At 43.6% G+C, this 14,460-nt stretch overlaps 1 long non-coding RNA gene across 1 annotated transcript; it reads left to right on the forward strand.

Annotated features, from left to right (window-relative positions):
• The first annotated feature begins 2,299 nt into the window (after window positions 1–2,299).
• LOC311426430 lies at window positions 2,300–8,932 on the forward strand. Its single transcript, XR_014686747.1, has 2 exons — window positions 2,300–2,787; window positions 8,293–8,932. It is a non-coding gene; the product is annotated as an uncharacterized lncRNA (long non-coding RNA).
• The last annotated feature ends 5,528 nt before the right edge of the window (window positions 8,933–14,460 follow it).

Genomic DNA, 14,460 nt, shown 5'->3' on the forward strand with positions numbered 1-14,460 from the left:
GATCATCGGGTCCAACCCCCCTACCAAAGCAGGTTCCTTAGAGCGGGCTGCCCAGGTAGGCGTCCAGATGGGCCTTGAATATCTCCAGAGAAGGAGACTCCACAACCTCCCTGGGCAGCCTGTTCCAGTGCTCTGTCACTCTCACCATGAAGAAGTTCTTTTGCATGTTGGTGCGGAACTTCCTGTGATCCATTTTTTGACCATTGCCCCTTGTCTTTTCCCCACAAACCTCTGAAAAGAGGTTGGCCAAATCCCTTTGTCTCCCACACCTCAGGTATTTATACACATGGATGAGATTCCCTCTCAGTCTTCTCTTCTCCAGGCTGAGCAGACCCAGGTCTCAGCCTTCCTCATAAGGAAGATGCTCCAGGCCCCGTATCATCTTTGTGGCCCTCCACTGGACTCTGTCCAGGAGATCCCTGTCTTTCTTGTACCAGGCAGCCCAGAACTGGACACAGTACTCCAGGTGGGGCCTGACCAAGGCAGAGTAGAGGGGGAGGATCACCTCCCTTGACCTGCTGGCCACACTCCTTTTAATGCACGCCAGGATCCCATTGGCCCTCTTGGCCACGAGGGCACACTGCTGGCTCATGGTCAACCTGTCGTCCACCAGGACCCCCAGGTCCTTCTCCTCAGAGTTCCTCTCCAGCAGGTCATCCCCCAAAGCCATTTGCTTACCCTCCCCCCTCCCTCTCTGGGATGGGGGAGAGAATCAGAAAGAAATGAAAGCCTGTGTGTTGAGATAAAGACAGTTTATTAGGACAGAAAAGAAGGGAAAATAATTACAATAATGATAACAGTGCTACTAAAATAATGTGTGCAAAACAAGTGATGCACAGTGCAATTGCTCACCACCTGATAACCAATAGATACCCAGCCTATCCCTGAGCAGCCAGTCCCCGTACCCCAGCCAGCCCCCCCCATATTAATTGTTCAGCATGATGTCAGATGGTATGGAATACCCCTTTGCCCAGTTTCGGTCAGCTGTCCTGGGTCTGTCCCCTCCCAGTGAAGTAAGAAATAGATGCTGAAGGGTTAACTATAGAACTATAGCAGGTCTAGAGAAGTCACCCCATAGTGATTTTGCAAATTTTATCTGACAGAGATGTGTATCGTAAACTAACCACAAGGACAGGACTGAGACAAGATAGCCCTGAAAGATAAGGGATATCTATAGCCCAGACCATTGTAAACACCAATTAGCAAGACAAGAAAAGCAATAAAATGGGAAGATAGCACATTCTCTGTTAAGCAAGAACCAGTTTTGACTGAGTTTTGCGGCTGAGGTTGAGGGAAGAAGGTAGGCACTCTGGGTTTAAGAATTGATCCAGTAACTCTGCACAAACCAAGGTAAGAAAGTATTAAGTATTGCCTTGGGGGTCGTGTGAGACTCTGTGTGATGTGTGATTGAGACGTACTTTTGTACAAAGTGAGTGTGGAGTCCTGATCCGCGGTTCTGTAGCTCCGCGAGGGGCACGGCCGGAGATGGTAAAAGCATGAGATAAGAGAGAGAAAGGAAGAGTATCAGGAAATTTGGTGTACAGTAAGCCCTTGCATGGGGAAGTGCTTGGCAGTTCACCAGGGAATCTGGTAAACTCATAGGTGTGTGGTACCTGTGAGGAATGTTTTAACAATTCGTGTCCATAAAGAACAATTCTGTTTGAAATGTTTGAATCCTGTCTGCCTCTGGGCCCTGCACTGGCAATTCAATGCTTGAACCACAGCTGCAGTGTGTCCCAGTCTCCCCCTCATTCCTCATTCTAGCCAATTTATCACTTCTTAAATTTATGAACCTGTTTGCTTTTGTTATTCCGGACTTCTATTTCTAACACTGCTATAGATGTGTCTGTGAATGGCTGGGGAAGAATGTTTTAATTACCCGTGTGTCTGGGAGTTTCAGAACAACTGATAACAACTAGTGACTGTTATGGGATACTATGTGGATCTTTGGTATCTGGTTAGGGGGGGGCCGAGAAAGAAGCTGAAAGGCGGCTGGGAGACAAGATTTGAAGAAGGTGTTTTGAAGAAGGTGTTCCGTAAACTTGGGATGGAGCCCAGTAAGTACAAAGGGGAAGAGGAAGACTGCGAGCCTTCAGCATGGAAGACCCCTAGAGACCCCCAGAAGAGACCCCAGAGGAGACTGCGCATGCTCCAGTAGGAGGGACTGCACCCCGGAAGCTAATTTTAATAATCTATTTTTTTAGAAGTAGTAATGAATATGTATTAGTCTAGGAGCATAAAAATCAGTTGCTTGGTGTAATTGGGGTGCATCCTGGTGGAGCGGAGACTCACGGTGCACCCAGCGCTGTTTGCTTACCTCTATTCCTTTATATCCTTTAATAAATCCTATTTTTCATTTAATTCTAATTTGAATCCTGAGCCATTTATAACAATTTGGGGGCTCGTCCGGGATGGCTATAGTTCCTGAATTCTGATTTACTCTAGGAGGGGCGCCCCACCATTTGGTGGCTCCTGTTTGAGTCAGATCGGGACTAATGCCATCCTGAACCTGAATAAAGGTAAGCAAAGAATTTTGATTTTTTTTGAGCTCCCTTGCCGGCTGTGTTTTTGTGCCCGTAATTCTGCGCGCGAAGATCCGGACGAAGACGACAGGGTCGTTTGGATACTGTCTGGTTGGGTTCCGGTGTCCGGGATCGAACCGGACGAAGACGACAGTCGTTTGGATACCGTCTGGTTCGATCCCAGACGAAGACGCTTGTGGATACCGTCCGGTTGGACTCTGGACGAAGACGACTGATTCGTAAGATACCGTCCGGTTGGGTAAAGGTACGGTTGCCCGTGTTTGTGTGTGAGAGTGTAACTGAGGCTTCTAAAGTCTGAGGCGTAGAAGTCTTTTTGTTTTCTCACTGGTTCTAATCTCCTGTTGGGGGGGCTGGGCTGGTGAATGGAGTGATACGTGGGTGGGTGACAGGTCCTAAGCCCCCTGCAAGACACTCTCACTCGGGGCAACCAAGGGCTGTGGGAATTGCCACTAGTAAAATTCCCAGATGGGTCAGATAAAATCAAAGACCAAGGACCAGAAAGGGAGCGAAATACCAGATATACCACCAGAAAGTCCATTAGGAATAATGATTGGAAATTGGATCAATAGGGGCCCCATAAAAGGAAAAAATAAATTAAAATTGGTTCATTACTGTATGATAGAATGGCCAAAAAAAACCTTTAAGACCGTGTGTTTTCTGGCCTGTTTTTGGATCTTTTGATGATTGGATTTGTCAGGCTTTGAATATATACGTTAATTCAAAAGAGCCTTTCTGTCAGGAAGAAAGTGAGTATGCAGAATTGTGGATTGGGACTCCACGTCCAGCCTCAATATTAGCACTAAAAACAAATGAGGATTCTGGAGGGGAGGAAAAGCAGGAAAAAGGAAAGAATGATGAATGGGAGTCGCTGGATAATTTACCACCACCACCACCACCTCTGGGTCCTAATAACACACTCCCGGCTCTCCCGGCTCCCCCTCTGGTAATCTCTCCAGCAGTGCAGCCATGGTCCCTGCCTCCACCACAAACAGCACCAGAATTAGACCTGCCTCCGGCTGCATGCACAAGAAGTAAGACTGCCGTACCTGAAGAAACCTCTCTATATCCATTAAGAGAAGTACCCCTTGGAGGCAATCAGGGAGGATTTGGGTTCGTGGCAGTCCCTTTAAACACCACAGAGGTGAGATCTTTTAGGAAAGAAATGGGGACTTTGTTAAATGACCCCCTCGGAGTAGCCGAAAGACTAGATCAATTACTGGGTCCTAACACTTATACCTGGGAAGAAATACAATCCATTTTAGCAATCTTATTTACTGTTGAGGAAAGGGGAATGATTAGGCAAGCTGGAATGAGGATTTGGGAAAGACAAAATCAAGCAGGACCCCCAGGAGATCAAAAATGGCCAAATGTGGATCCCCACTGGGATCACCAGCAACCCCAGGGAAGACAAAACATGAGAGATTTGAGAACAATGATTATACAAGGGATCAGAGAAGCGGTTCCACGAGGAAAAAACATTAATAAAACATTCAATGAACAACAAGGAAAAGAGGAATCTCCAACAGAATGGTTGGAGAGATTAAAGAAAAGTTTACAAATGTATTCGGGGATCGATCCGAATACAGCAATTGGAACCGCACTCCTTAGAACACAATTTGTAGCCAAATCCTGGGTGGACATAAGAAAGAAATTGGAAAAGTTAGAAAATTGGCAAGAGAGAGGATTAGAAGAGTTACTTAGAGAAGCGCAAAAAGTATATGTCAGGAGAGATGAGGAGAAACAAAAAACAAAAGCCAAGATCTTTGTAGCAGCAGTAAAAGAAAGTCAGAAAAAGCCCTTGTTAGGAGAGAGGGAGAAGAGAAGAAGTATAGAAGAAACCCCTAGAGGTCAGCCTTCTCAAGGGAATTCAGCGATCCCCGCTTGTTACTATTGTCAAAAAAGAGGACATTTACAGAAGAATTGTCGTAAGCGGGAACAAGACGAGAAAATGTTTAAAGAAGAATAGGGGTGTCAGGGGCTATATCTTCTGGGGACTTCAATATCAACAGAGCCCTTGATAAAACTATTAATTGGTCCCCATAAAGAAGAAGTACTATTTTTAGTAGATACAGGAGCTGAAAGATCCACTATTCAAAAGCTCCCAGAGGGAATAAAAGAAGGGAAGAGTTATACGTCTGTAATAGGGGCAAGAGGGGAGCCCTTTCAGGTTCCTGTTTTAAAAGATGTAGAAATAGAAACTGATCAAAAGATTTGTCTTAATGATTTACTTTTGCTTCCTGAAGCGGGGTACAATTTACTAGGAAGGGATTTGATTTTAAAATTGAACTTAAGCATTCAGAGTCAAGGGGATAAGTTGCAAATCAAATTATACACTTTAACCCAAAAAGATGAAGAAGTTATTAACCCTTTAGTGTGGTATAAGGAGGGAGAAATTGGAAAAATGGAAATGGACCCCATAAATGTTCAGATAATGGATCCACATCGTCCTATTCGAATTAAACAATACCCTATACCAATGGAGGGTCGAAGGGGATTAAAACCTATAGTTGATAGACTTTTGGAGGAAGGGACTTTAGAACCGTGTATGTCACCTCATAATACACCCATCCTCCCTGTGAAGAAATCGGATGGGTCATACAGACTGGTACAGGATCTGAGAGCTGTAAATCAGCGAACAATCACTAAATTCCCTGTGGTAGCAAATCCTTACACCCTGCTGAGTCATGTCTCTCCCAAATATACTTGGTATAGTGTAATAGATCTGAAAGATGCTTTTTGGACCTGTCCTTTAGATGAAAATTCCAGGGATTACTTTGCTTTCGAGTGGGAAGACCCGGAGACAGGACGAAAACAACAATTAAGGTGGACTGTGCTACCACAAGGGTTTACTGAGTCACCGAATCTATTTGGACAAACTTTGGAAAAAGTTCTACAAGATTTTACATTACCTGGGGAGGTAAAGTTATTGCAATATGTGGATGATTTGTTAATAGCTGGAGAGACTGAAGAAGGAACCCGAAAAGCCACTATTAATTTGTTAAATTTTCTGGGGGAAAAGGGATTAAAAGTGTCCCGATCAAAGTTACAATTTGTGGAACAGGAGGTAAAATACTTAGGACACTGGTTAAGCAGGGGAGAAAAGAAATTGGATCCTGACAGGGTATCTGGGATCCTCTCCTTAAGACCCCCACAAACTAAAAAGGAAATTCGGCAAGTATTGGGATTATTAGGATATTGTAGACCGTGGCTTGAAGGCTACAGTGAAAAAGTTAAATTTTTATATGAAAAACTAATTGATAATCGATTCAAGTGGTCCACAGAAGATGATCAAAAATTTGAAGAAATAAAAAAAGCATTAATACAAGCACCTGTATTGTCTCCCAGATCTAGAGAAACCCTTTTATCTCTTTGTGAACACATCAAACCAGACAGCATATGGAGTCCTTACTCAAGATTGGGCAGGAATTAAAAAACCCGTGGGGTATTGTTCCAAATTACTTGATCCAGTAAGTAGGGGGTGGCCTGCTTGTCTTCAAGCCTTGGTTGCTACAGCATTATTGATAGAAGAAGTGAGAAAGATTACTTTTAGTGCTCCCTTAAAAGTGTATACTCCACACAATGTCAGAAGTGTCTTACAACAGAGAGCGGAGAAATGGTTAACAGACAGCCGGATCCTAAAGTATGAAGCTATACTAATTGACTCCCCTGATTTAGAACTGAAGGTAACCTCTGCTCAGAGCCCAGCACAATTTTTATTTGGAAAACCCTCAGAGGAACTACAACATAATTGTTTGGAGGTAATCGAGACCCAGACTAAAGTGAGACCCGATTTGAGAGATACTGAATTAGAAAAGGGAGAGATACTATTCATAGATGGTTCCTCTCGAGTAGTAGAGGGAAAAAGAAAATCAGGATATGCCATAATTAATAAACACCTGGAATCTGTGGAATCAGGCCCCCTGAGTCCATCATGGTCAGCTCAGGCTTGTGAGCTGTATGCCCTATACAGGGCCCTGGAACTATTAAAGGGAAAAAGTGGAACTATATATACAGATTCTAAATATGCATATGGAGTGGTTCACACCTTTGGAAAAATTTGGGAGGAAAGAGGTTTAATTAATACTCAAGGGAAGAATCTTATACATCAAGAATTAATAAGGAAAATTTTAAAAGCTTTAAGGGAACCTAAAGAAATAGCAGTAGTACATGTAAGAGGGCATCAGAAAGGATTGGAATACCACACTAGGGGAAATAATCTAGCAGATAAAGAAGCTCAGGAAGCAGCTTTAAGAATTCAGGCTGCTAAAATTAATATAGTACAGGAAGAAGTAAGACAAGAAGAAGAAAAACAAGAAGAAGAAAAGAAGTTTACTCCTGAAGAACAAACAAAACTGGAGAAAATAGGTGCTAAATTAGAACAAGGAAAATGGACATTGCCAGATGGGCGAGAAATGTTACCAAAAGCTTATGCAAGACAAATATTGGAACGTTTGCATACCCAAACACACTGGGGTACAAGAGCATTAAGTAATCACTTAAACAATTTGGTTGTATAGGGGTTTTTGAAATAGCAAAGCAAATCACACAAGGTTGTTTAACTTGTCAGAAAATAAATAAGAAAATATTTCGACAGGTGGCAGCGGGAGGAAGAAAAACAGCATATCGGCCTTTTGAGAGAGTACAAGTTGATTTTACTGAATTGCCTAAAGTAGGGAGAATCAAGTATTTATTGGTAATTGTTGATCATTTAACACAATGGGTAGAAGCTTATCCTGTGGCACGAGCTACGGCGCAAACGGTGACAAAAATTTTATTGGAACATCTGATACCTAGATATGGGATAATCCAGTACATTGATTCTGACCAAGGCACACACTTTACTTCTAAAATAATAAAATTATTATGTCAATCATTAGGTATTCAGTGGGAATATCATACTCCATGGCACCCACAAAGCTCAGGGAAAGTAGAGAGAATGAATCAAACAATAAAACATCAATTGGCTAAATTAATGATTGAGACACAATTGCCCTGGACTCGATGTTTACCATTGGCACTTTTAAACATAAGAACTAAATCACACAGTGAGACTGGATTATCACCATATGAAATGTTATACGGTATGCCTTACTCACAGGGAATGCCCCTGGGGGATAATGTAGTTGAGGATCGAAGTATCCAGAAATATATAATTACTATTGGGAAGAGGTTGCAAGAACTAAGAGAAATTGGAATACTGGTTCAGACACCACCTTTAGGGTTTACCACCCATCAAATACAACCAGGGGATAAGGTCTTAATAAAAACTTGGAAAGAAGAATCCTTACAACCCCGGTGGGAGGGACCGTATCTTGTTTTACTTACCACTGAAACAGCTGTGAGAACAGCAGAAAGGGGTTGGACCCATGCATCCAGAGTGAAAGGACCAATAAATACCCAAAACCTGGAAGGTTGAGTCCGCTCCTGGGGAACTGAAGTTAAAAATAAAAAGAACTAATGTTCCGGAAATAGGGCCTGCTCTGCATGAAATACCAGAAGAAGGGGACAAGCCTGCAATGAAGAAAGGGGAGAAGGCAAGACCGGGACAGGACTCTCCACTGCGGTGTGTATAGTGTGTATAGTCTACCGAGGGAGGCAACCCCTATGGGTATTGACTGCCGAGTGTGAGGGCCTCGACCGGACTTCTCCCGCACTGAAATCAAGCTGTCCCAGAAAAAGAAACAAGCGACCAGACGAAAAATGTATGTATGTAGTAAGAGTTTTTTTTTTTTTAACCTATTGTAATTAGTTTTCCAGGAGCTGAACCACCCTCGAAGGCTGAACAGTGACACCAGTTTAAGTAGATTCTGGAAGTGGATCCAACCCCTTGATTGAGGACATTTCTCACACCCCTACATACCCCCCCCGGACGACGTAGAAGGATGAGAAGGATGCTATACTTCCTGGTACTATTCTTACAAGGGCAATTGAGCCATGGGAATAACTTTTTTATTCTGGGGGAGGAAGTGGCTAAGACTTTTAATCTTAGCAATTGCTGGGTTTGTGGGGGACCAAGAGGAGCTGAAAGTTGGCCTTGGGTAGCTGGCCCAGTTGAACCTAAATGGTGGGTTAGTAATTTAAGTGAAGTTCATAATGGAACACAATTCTGGAAAGAGGAAGAAGGCCCGTGGCAATTGTATTCATCAGAAAAAGGTATATATTGTTTAAACAGAACAGGGACAGTAAAGGTGGGAGAAAGCATTTGTAAATGGACTCTGTCCCCTGGATATGAATGTACTGATCCTGAATGTAGACCTATAAACTGTACAGCAAGTAAAGGAAAATGGAATGCTACACATGTCCAGCTAAAAAATGGGACTTGGCTGAAATGCTCATCTAAGGAATTCTTTGGACCTGGGTGTAAAGCCATGGCAAGAGCACAATCAAAAGGACAATTCGATGTTCAAATCTTGAGTTGTCAGCGTGATAACACCACTAGGGAACAGCATGTGGTAAAAATCTATCACTGGAGGTGGCAAAATGAGAACGGGACGCAAGTGTTTTTTAAACATTTCTGGTCAGCCAATAATATGACAAGTCGTGAAGGAGAAATTAGCTGTAATTGTGAGTGGGAATCTAGTGTAGGGGCTTGGAAGTGTATATATACGAGTATTAAGGAAGCAAACATTGTAACGGGGCCACTTGGTAACGAGAACACCTTGTATTTTCATGCCCCAAGGAATAGAAAAAACTGGGATGGTCCTTTTCCAAATGGGACGTGGGCTTTAAAAGGACATTATTGGATATGTGGCAAACGGGCCTATAAAAGGTTACCAAAAGATTGGTCAGGAATATGCTACGTGGGATACATAAGACCTTTATTCTTTTTATTATCTCAAATACAAGGGAATCACTTAGGAGTAAAATTATATGATGATCTCAATAGGGAGAAACGACATATTGATACCTCTTTAGCTGGAGGTAGTGCTCAAAAATGGAGAGAAAATGAATGGCCCCCTGAAAGAATCATACAGTATTATGGACCAGCTACATGGAATCCGAATGAAGTAATATCTGGAGCTCGAGAACCTATTTATAATTTGAATCGCATAATTAGGTTACAAGCAGTTCTCGAAATAATAACTAATCAAACAGCAACAGCTCTGGATCTCCTAGCTGACCAATCTACCCAGATGAGGAATGCTATTTTCCAACATAGAATGGTCTTGGACTATTTACTAGCAGAAGAAGGGGGTGTGTGTGGTAAACTAAATTATTCTAATTGTTGCTTACAAATTGACGATAATGGGAAAGTAGTTAAAAAGATAACCAAGGAAATTAGAAAATTAGCCCACGTCCCAACACAAACCTGGAAGGATATGGAATGGGATTTATTTTCATGGCTGCCTGGTGGACCATGAGTTAAAATGGTGTTATTTTTATTATTATGTGGTATAATGACGTTATTATTTGTACCTTGTATGATACCTTGTCTTACACTATTAATACGCCGGGTGATAAATAGTACATTGGTAATAACTTCATTAAAAAAAGAAGGGAATATGTCAATTATGATGCTTAAGAATTGGACCCTCCAAGAACAAACTGATGAAATCCAATTATTAATAACAGAACAGACACGAATTGGGGATATTAAAAAGAAGATAAGGGATTGTGAGGAATGTTTTAACAATTCGTGTCCATAAAGAACAATTCTGTTTGAAATGTTTGAATCCTGTCTGCCTCTGGGCCCTGCACTGGCAATTCAATGCTTGAACCACAGCTGCAGTGTGTCCCAGTCTCCCCCTCATTCCTCATTCTAGCCAATTTATCACTTCTTAAATTTATGAACCTGTTTGCTTTTGTTATTCCGGACTTCTATTTCTAACACTGCTATAGATGTGTCTGTGAATGGCTGGGGAAGAATGTTTTAATTACCCGTGTGTCTGGGAGTTTCAGAACAACTGATAACAACTAGTGACTGTTATGGGATACTATGTGGACCTTTGGTATCTGGTTAGGGGGGGGCCGAGAAAGAAGCTGAAAGGCGGCTGGGAGACAAGATTTGAAGAAGGTGTTTTGAAGAAGGTGTTCCGTAAACTTGGGATGGAGCCCAGTAAGTACAAAGGGGAAGAGGAAGACTGCGAGCCTTCAGCATGGAAGACCCCTAGAGACCCCCAGAAGAGACCCCAGAGGAGACTGCGCATGCTCCAGTAGGAGGGACTGCACCCCGGAAGCTAATTTTAATAATCTATTTTTTTAGAAGTAGTAATGAATATGTATTAGTCTAGGAGCATAAAAATCAGTTGCTTGATGTAATTGGGGTGCATCCTGGTGGAGCGGAGACTCCCGGTGCACCCAGCGCTGTTTGCTTACCTCTATTCCTTTATATCCTTTAATAAATCCTATTTTTCATTTAATTCTAATTTGAATCCTGAGCCATTTATAACAGTAAAGTGCTTGGCAGTACACCCCCATTTTCCAGAATCGGAACGTTAGTGTGTGGTACCCTGCAGGAGGGAAATTTCTGTAGCAGCACACTGACAAGGGCTAGGAAAATGGGAAATATGAGTTCCTGGGGACAGGGAGATATCCCTGGGGGAGTGCCGACAGTCCTTCCAGAAGAATGATAAGAAAATTGGAAAAATAATCCCAAAATTAGAGAAGATGATAAAAGAAAAAAAAAAAAGAAAAAAAAAAGGTTAATTACTGTGTATTAGTCTGGACAAAAAAACAATTAAGTAAACAGCAGTATTTTGGCCAAAATATGGGTCTGATGACAATTCAGGCTTTAAATTTATGTGTAAACAATAAGATTCCTTTTTCAGAGAAGGAGCCAAGTTATGCTCCCTATAATCCTAATATTGCACTGGTGGCAGCAGCAGTTGCTCCAGGAAGGGAGACAGGGAATATAATTAACACTGTCCCTAGAGAAGAAGCGGACTCTAGGCTCTGACAAGAATTAGAACAAGGTAGAAGATATATTGAGAATTTTGCCTTCCCTGATACTAACAGTACTAACACTAACTGTGCATCCTCTTAGGTGAAATATCCCCCCTCCTTACCAGCAGAGAGGTTAGGACTTTTAAGAAGGAGATGAAGTCTTTAACTGAGGACCCCAACAGGCTAGCTGAACTATTAGACCAGTTCCTAGGACCTAACTTATACTCTTGGGGGGGGGGGGGGAATTATTTCTATATGTATGTTGTTTACAGGGGAAGAAAGGGGAATGATCAGGAGGAGAGCTGCTATACAAAAGTGGGAAAGAACTTATCCTCCAGGACCAGGGGTAATACCAGCAGGGCAGAAATACCAACTTGCCAATCCTGGCTGGAATACTAATAGTGTGCAACACAGAAATCATAAGAGAGACTTGGGGTCAGAATGAGAAAGTACTCAGGGATGAATCCCTAGGACCCGGTATCCCAAGGTCTCTTGAAAGTTCATTTTGTGATTAAACCCTGGCCAGATACACAGAAAAAGCTCCACAAGGTGGGGGGATGTAGTGAACAGTCACTGGGGACCCTCCTGTTATAAATGAGGTCTCAACTCAATCTGAATTTTGTAATATTTATAAAAGAAATATTTCTAAAAGGTATAAAAGCTATAAAAGGTATGAAAGGCACCAAACATTCTAAATATACAGAACATTGCTTTACATACTAAACCCGAGTATGCCTATACATACGTACAATCAGGAAAGGTAACAAACAATCCTTTAAGTTCTATGACTTAACAGTCTCCATTTTCCATTCCTTTTCTTGATTACTAACAAGTCTCCGTTTTCCATTCCTTTTGAACAATAAGTCTCGCTTTAAGTTGTCAAGCAACTCGGTCTTCAGGCCTTATGTATCCCATTCTTCCCAGATTGAAGAAAAGCATATCCATCTCCTTTTCAAGGCCAATAGGCCTGGGTCAAAAGGCACATCCAGGTCAGCAGGGGGCGAAACAGCAAAAGCCTTTGATGGCTGTAGCAGCACAGGGGCCCATGGCATAGCAGTCGGATCAGTAAAGGAGCCCGCAGCTCTCTCACTGTCTGGCAAGCCACACGTTTGTGATTGTGGCTCCATGTGGCTCTTTAAGGCCTCAGAGATTGCTCGCCAGGTGCCGAGCAATTCCACTGCAACCTTGTCAATTTTAGTTGCAGAGCCCCACACCTTGACCTCAGTTTGGTCCCATATTTCAGGCTCATAAACAGTCCGATTGTTAATAAGGAGAATAAGCTGTAAGGTTACCAGGACAGTCTTTGTTCCTAAGGACGTATGATTCCCCATCAGCGGCAGTTGTGTGCACAGGTCCGCTTCTCTCAGCTCGAGCTTCTCTCCAGCTCCGGTGCGCCTATTTCCAGCGACTTTCAGTACGAGCTTCTCTGAGTGGTCTGGCCGAACCTATCTTCATGAGGCAATCAATGTGCCTGTTCCCGTCCTGGTCTCCGTTCTGCTAGCCTGTTCCTCCACCAGGGGCCTCTCCATAGGCCACAGGGGGGCTTCGGCTCCAGCGCCTGGAGTGCCTCCTCCCCTCTGCTTCTGCTCTGACTTTGGTGTCTGCGGGGAGGTTTCTTGCTCCCCGCTCTCCCAGCTGCTGTTGAGCAGCAGGTTTTTGTTTGTTTGTTTGTTTTTGTTTTCTTGGATGTGCTCTCACAAAGGCACGGACTGTGTTGCTCATGGCTTGGCTCTGGGCAGCGGAGGGCCTCTTTGGGGCCGGATGAAATTGTCCCTTATCTGCCACGGGGAGGCTTCTGGGTTTTTCTTGCAGGGGCTGCCACAGCAGCCCACCTCCACGAACCTTGCCACCAAACACAATACATTGGGGCAGCTAGGTCATTGCTGGCTTGTAAAGTATCAGGGAGTAAATTAGCTAATGAAACCCTAAAAAGTGGTGGGGGTAGAAGGGGCTGGGATAACAGTACCACTTTTGGTGGATACCAAGCTGAGACTAGGGGATAAAATGATCACTGAGCAATTATTGAGCAATTATTATAAACAAATTTTGTAGGCGACTCCCTTCTAAAGCGGGAAAAGGATGAGGTTGAGGGTCTGGACAGTAGTCCAAACCCGGGAAGCAACCCTGCAAAGCGTGTCAAGACTGGGGGAAGTACTGAGCATAGGGATTGGGGCTGGGCGGAGCACTGCATCACAACCAATGCTACATAAAAAGAGCAGAGAGTCCTGGTGATTGGGGACTCCTTGCTGAGGGGCACTGAGGCTCCCATTTGTCACCCAGATAACCTATCCAGAGAGGTGTGCTGTCTTCCTGGGGCACGTGTCAGAGACGTTAGGAAGGCTCTGCCATGACTCATTAAACCGGAGGACTACTATCCTCTTGGTGTCATTCAGGTTGGATCCCAGGAAGCTGCAACTAGAAAAATGAGGAATATTAAAAAGGACTTTGCATCCCTGGGAAGGTTGTTGAAGGGATTGGGGATGCAGGTAGTGTTCTCCTCTGTCCTCCCTCTGGGTGACCGGGACCCAGAAAGAAGGAGGAGAACGGGACAGGTGAATGACTGGCTGAGTGGGTGGTGTCTGGACCAAGGCTTTGGGCATTTTGATCTTGGGCAGCCCTTTGAGAAGCCGGGTATATGGGCTGCTGACCGACATCAACTCAGCAAGTGAGGCACAAGGGTGTTGGGGAGAAAGCTCTCTGGACTGATTACCAGGGCTTTAAACTAGGTTTAACAGGGGAAAGGAGGGAAGTGACAGAGAAGGGCTGGGGGAAGTTGTCATTGCTGTCACTGTTGAAGACAGTAGGGAAAAAACTCTGAGTTGTCCTATAGGAATGTCCAAGGGCTCCTCAGAGAAGGTAATGATCCCGATCCCCCGTCCAGTATCTTCTTCTTGCATCCCTCTAGGGGTAACTGTGCCTGCTGCTTCCCTAATGTGCCTATATACCAATGCGCGAAGCATGGAAAATAAACAGAATGAGCTCGAGATCTGTTTGGTCGCAGGGCCATGATCTCGTTGCAATCACAGAGACGTGG

This window comes from Aythya ferina (assembly GCF_964211825.1).
Source record: "Aythya ferina genome assembly, chromosome: W".
In the NCBI taxonomy this organism is placed as follows: domain Eukaryota; kingdom Metazoa; phylum Chordata; class Aves; order Anseriformes; family Anatidae; genus Aythya; species Aythya ferina.